Source organism: Papaver somniferum, chromosome 3, assembly GCF_003573695.1.
Source record: "Papaver somniferum cultivar HN1 chromosome 3, ASM357369v1, whole genome shotgun sequence".
Classification (NCBI taxonomy): domain Eukaryota; kingdom Viridiplantae; phylum Streptophyta; class Magnoliopsida; order Ranunculales; family Papaveraceae; genus Papaver; species Papaver somniferum.
In genome coordinates, this window is record NC_039360.1 from 147,738,075 (window position 1) to 147,747,233 (window position 9,159).

Consider the following 9,159-nt stretch of genomic DNA (forward strand, 5'->3'; position numbering starts at 1 on the left):
GAAAGAATGAACTTTTAACAAATGCAAAAGTTAAGCCTATTATGTCAATTATTGATGGAAGATAGGTTAAAATATTTTGTTTACAATGATTATGTCTATTGTATGTCATTGTGCAAATGGTGATGGAAAATAGAATGAATCCTTGCTTATTCCACGGTATAAGGTCGATCTCCGATCCACAATTTTTTTGTACATATTGTGTTGTTCCACAATTTTTATCTCATATTGAGCACAATCGACTGAGTTATTTTTAGCTTAGTTGTTGCTCCGAAAGGTACTTTATGTCGAGCATGTTCAACTAAAATTAATCATTCTTGTTTGGTTATTTAGTTATTGCTCTGTAAGTTCTCTTATGTTGAGCATGACCAATTAAATTGATTACTTTTTGTGGTTAATTTGGTTGTGTATTTTGATTAGATTAATTATGGGTTCTCTTGTGATTAATCGAATTGTATACTTTTGAGTCTCCATAAGTTCACTTGAGCATTTACGATTAAATTAATCATGAGATATCTTGTGGTTAATTTAATTGAGTATTTTGGATTCAAATTCATACTTGTATGTGGTTATGTCCAAAGAAATCCTTCTTTTCTTTTGAAATTAAGGTCGCTCTTGTTGTTCTTTCGGGAATGACATATTATGGGGGAGAGTTCTTAACTGAACTTGTGCTTAATTGCCAAATCTTTGTGGGGAGTGCGGCTGTGGAATATTATAGGGGTTATATTATATCTTTATAAACTCCTTGATGAATGCATTTAGCTTCGGATATATGATTGCATCTAAATAAGATGATATGTGCCTTCTTTTGGTCATGAAATGTCTCTTTCGGAAATTTCATTAGGATCCCGTTTTCGTACCTTTGCCAATTTTATTGACAAAAAGGGGGAGAATTAATATGTAGTTCACACTACAAATACATATGGTTTTCGGATCATTATGTAAGGGGGAATGGTTTCCATGTGATATGGAGTATTGACTAAGGGGGAGTGATACATATCACCATAGTATTGTTGTTGAAGTTGTGATACAATTGAACTTTGACGTTGTGTAATGATAGTATGACACTGTATAACAATGATTGAGAATTATTGTTTTCTTATTGTTATAGCCGGAAATGAAAGGATCACAGATTCTTTATGCCTCCTGACAAAGGTTAGCCAAATCTCCCTGACAATCTCTTCATGACTTGCCGTTTCGATTTTATCCTTGTATGTCACCATCTCATGCTTACCCCGCAACAATGCCACCGTTCCGAGCTAAGCAGGGGACTTAATGTTGATGGTAGTTTTTAGCTTAGGGTTAAAATTGTAAAACCTTGCATCTGATGTGACGTCACTCTGTAAGGAAACAGAGCCATGAGTGTTAACCTCTCCACCGGCATATTTATTAAGCCGTTCAATATATTTACATGAAATTTATCCAGACTGGCGCATGTAGCAACCATTCCATATGTTCTGTAAATTTCGGCGCCTTGCCTATATTACTTATTAATATAATATTCACTAAGTACTTTTCCTGTGCTATGTTTCCCTGCAGAACCCTTAATTTCGGTATGGCATGACGGATTTGTGTTCACTCGCAGCAGAGTAGCACGAACCTCCAAGTATCAAGGTTAAGGCCTTTGCGCAAAATACTCAGTCAGAAAGAAAAGAATAAACAGAGCCGGGGAGTAGGAGCAACAGCGAGTGAAGCATGGATATGCCTTAGGATATCCGGCGCCACTTGGCCACTCCCCATGCTACCCAAACAACCCTTATTCCTTTGTCGACCAATCAGATCGCTTTAAACCCGCCACGGTGCACTGGAAGTGTGGCCACGCCCTTGCTTGCCGACCCCCTTTCCATAGACCAATCAAGTCTCTCTAAATGCGCCACATGCATTTAGAATGAGGCCGGCGCCATGCTTCTTGTCGACCCCCTTTCCATCGACCAATCATGTCGCTTTAAATCCGCCACGGTGCACTGGAAGTGTGGCCACGCCATTGATTGTCGGACCCCATTTCCATCGACCAATCAGATCACTCTAAATGTGCCACACGCATTTAGGATGAGGCTGGCCCCATGTTGCTTGTCGGCCCTCTTCCCATCGACCAATCAGGTCACTCTAAACTTGCCACACGCACACCAGAAGTGTGGTCACGCCCGCGTTTGGCCGGCCCCTCTTTTAATCGACCAATCATGTGACAGACCGGAAAATTACGCCTTTGGCGCGTTGCCCCGCAGGCCGTAACTTCCCCGGTGCGCTATGATGAAGCTACCATCTTGCCCTTGCAGGCATGCTCGTGGAGCATGATGCAGCTAACTTAGCTTCCACACCGTTCCAAAGTCACCCTTGTCCGCAGAAGGGTATATGGACATATTGTCGTTGCCAAGAGTTCAATCCATAGAGGTTGTGGCCAATGTGTATTGCACGCATCACTGGTTGTGCCTCAACGTAGATAATTCATCACTGAATTTCCTATTTAGATGAGCAACCGTCAGCTCTCGAGTCATATCCAGACTTAAGGCATAAGCCGTGGACTTAGGCACAGGCCGCTCTAAGCCTATTGCCATTCTTTTACTCCGCTTTACCGACTCTTCGTAGCTTGATAGGAAGTATGAGCATCCACTTGCTGTCATGTAACTTTCCTCATCAAGTCTATCCACAATCATCTCTTGCATCGAGCTACCGAGCTTAGATGATATGAGGGGCCAACGTGCTGGACCGGCAATGCTGCAACTCATTGCGGCTGCCTAAGTACCCTTCCCTACTCTAAAGGGACCAAGCATAGACCGTAGTTCATCATCAAAGGGACAGAAACTTGATCCAACTCGTTTGCTAGGCCGTGGCCAAGCAATAGTGGTAATGGCCTAGTCCGTATAGGTCGTTCCGTCAAATACATCCAAGTGATGCATCATCTAGTCCGTGGAATGACATAGTGATGCCTCAGCATCATATGCTCCATTCGTAAGGCTACGCAACTTTGAATGAGCCTTAGGCTTCATTCATAGCGTTCCGATTAAGCTGTGAAGCTTACTTGGTACATGGTCCGTATATGAACCTTCAACCAACTATCCCTCCCTATATATGTTAATTTGACATTTTTAGAACTAAAATTGGGGGAGGAAAAATCATTCATCAACTCCCCACTTTTACTATTCATGGCCGTTGCCATGTATTCCTGAATAACCGGTCAAGATGGAAGTACATTCAGTTCTGGCTCACATGCCAGTTCCTATGTCCGGTCAGGATGGCTGAACACTTCTTGGGCCAAACCCGATGAAGGGTCGTGATGGCTGTATTTCCGACTTTGGACCATAGGCCATTCAAATGTCAACTCGATGTTCAGCCAGGATGGCTGTATTATAACTTTGGCCCGTAGGCCACTCCTATGCCCAACCATGTTGGCTATCCACTGCCAACTCGATTTCCAGCCATGTTGGTTGTACATTTTCCACACGATGTCCATCCATGTTGGCTATACATATTCAAGGCCATCTACCTAACTGGCCTAATGCATCATTTGATGCAAGATTGGTTCTTGGCCAATGTAGCCTCTAACTAATGCCATATTGGCATTAGCCAATATGCATACGATGAAAAAGCGGGGGTCTAACAACACCACCCAATATTTCGCTTAGTAATATGTATGGACTAACTCCGAAATACTTTGCTAGAGAATCAACTAGACAGTCAAACTCAATCTAGATAAAAGTATCTCAAGAAGTTAATATCTCTCTCTTAATTTGATTTTTACTCAAGCTAAAAACAATATCAAGTCTTTATTAAATACAAGGAATACTTGGACGGTACCAAAGACCAATGTCCAAGGATCAATCAATATCAATCAACAACCAAAGGTTGGATTTCCAATTGATGATCACGAACGCACAACCTGTATTATTTCAATTATATAAAATATAATGTGGAAAAGAAATAACACCAGAAATTTTGTTAACGAGGAAATCGCAAATGCATAAAAACCCCGGAACCTAGTCCAACTGTATTAAGACGCTACAGACACTAGCCTATTGCAAACTAACTTCGGACTGGACCATAGTTGAACCCCAATCAGTCTCCCGCAGATCCAAGGTACAGTTGTAATCCTACACCTCTGATCCCAGCAGGATACTGCGCAGTTGACTCCCTTAGATGATCTCACCCACAACCAAGAGTTGTTATAACCCAAAATCACAGACTTGATAATAAACAGATCTGTCTCACACAAAAAAGCCTATAAGAGGATAAATTTGTCTCCCATAGATAAACCCTAAGTTTTGTTCCTTCTTTAGATATAAAATCAAGGTAACAGGAACCAATGATAATTCGGTCTTATATTCCCGAAGATCAGCCTAGATTAATAAATCACCTCTCTACAATCCTTCCTGACTACACAAGTGGATTGTCGAGGAATCACAAACAGTGAGACGAAGATGTTTGTGACTTCAATATCTTTCCTATCGGAGAACTCTCACGATCTCAAGTAAATCAATCGATTGTACTCGTACGATAGAATATGCAAGATCAGATCACAAAACTACGATAAAGTAGTATCGGTCTGGCTTCACAATACCAATAAAGTCTTTAAGTCGTTAACCCGATTTTAGAGAAGAAAATCAAAGGTTAATGGAGATCGACTCTAGCGGGAGCACTAGTAGCACACAGACGTGTGGGGATTAGTTTTGCACAATGCTAGATGTCTCCTTTATATAGCCTTCAAATCAGGGTTTTGCCTTAGTTACAAAGCAATCCATATTCACCGTTAGATGAAAACCTGATTTAAATTCAAGCTAATATTTCTGAACCGTTAGATCGAAAAACTTAGCTTGTCACACACACTTGGGTAGACGTTTAGTGGGTTCGTGAAAACCATGCCCAAACGTGTACGTGTATGTTGGTTCAACACAGTAACCCAAAAGGTTAACCATATGAGCATTTCATATTAACCTTGTTCTTCTTCACCATAGCTAGTTCATTTGACTCAAATGAACTAGTTACAGAGTTGTTCAATTGCTATGAGATCTTATGTAACTACACAAGACACAATTGAAACAAAGATGATTCGATTCGATTGAATCAGCTCATGAACATTATGGCCACGGTTTGTATAAGGAATTCCTTAGTAATTTAATGTTTCATGTTCAGAGCACATCTTTAGATCATAACCTCTTAAGTTCACAAACAAGTTCGCGGACTTAAGTTAATCGGTTGAGTTTTCCGAACTCAGCATAAATTCTCGGAAAGAGAACTTCCGCCAGTTCGCGGACTTAGCACACAAACGAGTTTTGGAAAATCCCAACAGAAATTCTCGGTCGAGAACTTCCGTCAGTTCGCGGACTGAGTCTGCGAACTAGGTTCGCGGACTTGGCAAGCCAATTCCACAATCCTCCCGATTTCTCTTGATCAACAAAGTTCGAAAACTTCGGTTCAAGGAATACATGGTTATGTAATCTAAACTCTCATTTCAATCATTGAGACATTCTCAGAGGACGCTAGGTAGCAGTTATTCACAGATCAATTCACGTCAGAGCAATTCTCAAAGTGATTGAAACTTTTCATGACTTTCGTCACTAGGTGAAGATAAACTTGATCAAAGCGAAACGCTTTACCAACACACGATTTCGAGATAAAAGATAAGCAATGAATGCTCACCTCAAAATGTCAAATGTGTATGATCTAAGTCTATATAACATACGACTTTTGTCTCATAAGATAAAAGAGATAGACTTTTGAGTGATAGATAAGTTCAAGTCTCCACATACCTTTTTGTTGATGAAGTTCCACGGTTTCTTGTATAGATCTTTGTCGTTGTATGCTGAATCGCCATGAAGTCCTTGAGCTCAACTACGCTTTTCTATCCTAGTCCGAGACTTAGCTATGTAGGCCAGAAATCAAGACTTATAGTTTTGATCACTGACATTGGCAAACATGCTTGAGATAGCAACGCATGCGAGGTTGACCGAGCTATGCTCTAAAAGTCTCCCCCTTTGTCAATTTTAGTGACGAAATTATTAATACATATGGAATACAAAAAAGATAAACTTTAGTGGCTCCTATTGCATAGTCTAATCTTCAATGTTCCTTGGAATCTTCGTCCTTCCAAGTACTCCAATGATCCCAAAGGTTGTAAGTTTAGCACCATCGTTGTGGAAGATCCGTAGCTATAACAATGAGAGAAATCGAGATTCTCGATCATTATTATACAGTGTCATAGTATTATTATATAACATCAAAGTCCAATTATATCATGACTTTAACAATAATACTACGGTGATATGTATCACTCCCCCTTAGTCAATTCTCCATCTCGATTATGGAAACCACTCCCCCTTACACAATGATCCGAAAACCATATGTATTTGTAGTGTGAACTACAATATTTCTCCCCCTTTTTGTCAATAAAATTGGAAAAGGTACAAGAATGGGATCATAATGAAATTTCCACAAGAGACATTTCATGACCAAAAGAAAAAATACATACCAACTTAATTTAGATGCGATCTAATAGCCGAAGCTAACAGCATTCATCAAGGAGTTTTAAGATACAAGATAACCCCTATAAAATTCCACAGCCGCACTCCCCGCAATATATTACCATTAAGCACAAGTTCAAAAGAACTCTCCTCCATTTGATGTCATTCCCGAGAGAACAACAAGAGCGACCTTAATTTCGAAAGAAAATAAGGATTTTTTATTGGACACCAAAAACCATAGGAATGATTTTCTATATCCAAAGCTCAACCAAATTAATCACAAGTAAACCCATGATTAATTCAATTGGAATACGCAACTAATTCAAACCACAAAAGTGATCAATTTAATTGAAAGTGCTCAACATAAGTAAACTCACGGAGCTACGACTAAGTCAATCACACGGAGATGACTAACTTAACCGTTCAAATACTCAACATAAGGAAAACCTTACGGAATATATGACTACATTAACCAAAGAACATGATAGTGTAGCCTTTCATATACTCAACACAAGAACTTGTGGAATATATGAAAACTCAACTAGATTAATTACAAGAGAACCTATAATTAATCTAATTGGAATACAAATAACCAAACTAATCACCGAAGTAATCAATTTAATTATTTTGGGCTCAACATAAGAGAACTTATGGAACCCCGACTAAGTTCATCATAGAATATGACAACCTTAACCGTACATGTACTCAACATAAGAAAGAAAACTTATGAGAGTACAAACTAAATAACCAAACAGGTTGATTAATTTAGTTTAATGCTCGACATATAGCATCTTATGGAACAACCAACAAAGCCAAGGTAAATCGACTTAGTTGTAAGGTGCTCAACATAAGACACACAATGGAGCCTTCACGGTAAAACATAATAAAATGGATCAATGAAGATCAATACCGTGGATAACATACAAGGATCTATTCTATTTTCCATCATAACGACATAATAGACTTTATCCTTGGAACAAAAGATTTTATCCTATTTTCCATCAAATAATGATTGCATAGGATAACTTTTGTATATGTCAAAAGTCCATTCGTCCTTTCATCAATGAATACCGATTCATGAACGACTTTACTTTTGACTGCAATATGGGACCTTCAAGTTCACGGACGTAAACAATACATATCCCATAAAAATATTGCAATATCACAAACCATTAAAATACTGCAATAAACATCATCCTCCAAATATTTTTAGAATTTAATACCAAAACCTAAAAATAACATAAGAAGATGAAAACAAAAATAGCTATGTGTAGTCACAATCATCGCTATTCAAAGCACTAGTTATTCTTCCAACTAATCCAAAAAGAACATACTAGGTATCTATACCTCTTAACAATCATTTCACTTACCTTGAATATTCTTCTCGTATTCCCTATATTCTTCAAGCTCATCTTCGATTAGGTCAATCCTTGATTCAAGACTATCCATTTTCTCCTCAAGTTTTTTGGAAGACACTTCAAGTTCATTTTTAGAGCACGAACTTGTTCCAAAACGAGATTCATGGTTAGAGAGAGCTTATCAAACTGAGATACAGAAGGGTTCTCATCAGAAGAAGAGACATGTTTGTCATAGCACATCTCATTGTCAGAAGAATCAAAACAAATCTTCTTTGAGGGAAATAGAACTGTCCATACATCTCCTTTTTTACTTGAAAGACTAGAGGAGGACATGATAGAGAGGATGAAATGAGAGTGCTGAAGAGGTAGAGACTTGTAAAAGGAATACAAGTGTAGAATTCCCAGAAACACCCTTTTTACCAAATCATAACAGAAGTTGGTTATAAAAAAAAACTGAAGCCGTTCTCGAACAAGACCTGAAAAAAAAAATGTTACAGTCCCCTTGTATATTATGATTCTTGTATAAGAGGAAGAGAACACAAGAATCATTTTTCAACAAGATTACTGAGCATAAGGCCTCCAATCCAAGATTGGACTGGGATAATCTTTGCAAAGAGTGAAACCACCCATTTCACTAGGTTTCTGCTTATCCATTGTGATCAGAGTTTTAGAAAACTTGATTGCAGATCTTTGCAAATTCTGCACCGTTTTTGAAAACACCTTTTGATGAAAGGTAGACTTCCTTTTTGTTTTCAGCATACTACGGTTAGCCAGGAAGGACTGTTTTTGATTTGACGTGCTAAGATAATCCTGAGGTGAACTCAACTGAACGGAGTGATTTGGTAGACTCTTTTCCGATAAACTCCTGGAGTTCAACACAAAATCAGGAGAGGTTTGCTGATCCAACACAGGCGGACATGTCACGAAGGAATCATGAGAATGATTTTCAGCAAAAAGATTGAGAGAGCAATCATAGATTTCCTCAGGACAATAATCAAGAGTATTCATCCATGCTTTAGTTATCTCCATTTCAGGATTTTTCGAAGAGGCTTGAACACACATAAGACCAGTTTCATTAGTACGGCTCTTCTTGGTATTCTTATCCTTTATATTGACTAACGAAGTTTCCTTTTGAGACTTTCTTTTACTACGTCTGAGGATCTTCTTAAGTTTTTGTATAAACAAAGACAACGTAGAAATAAAGCAATTCTTACTTTTCTCTTTTGTCAATTTGGATGACAAGATTTATGATCAAGAGAGGTGACACGGTTGCCAAGCAAATGATGATCGTCTCTTCCCATATATTCGCGATTGAAAAGTCTAATTTTTCCGACCAGTGTGTTCCGTGA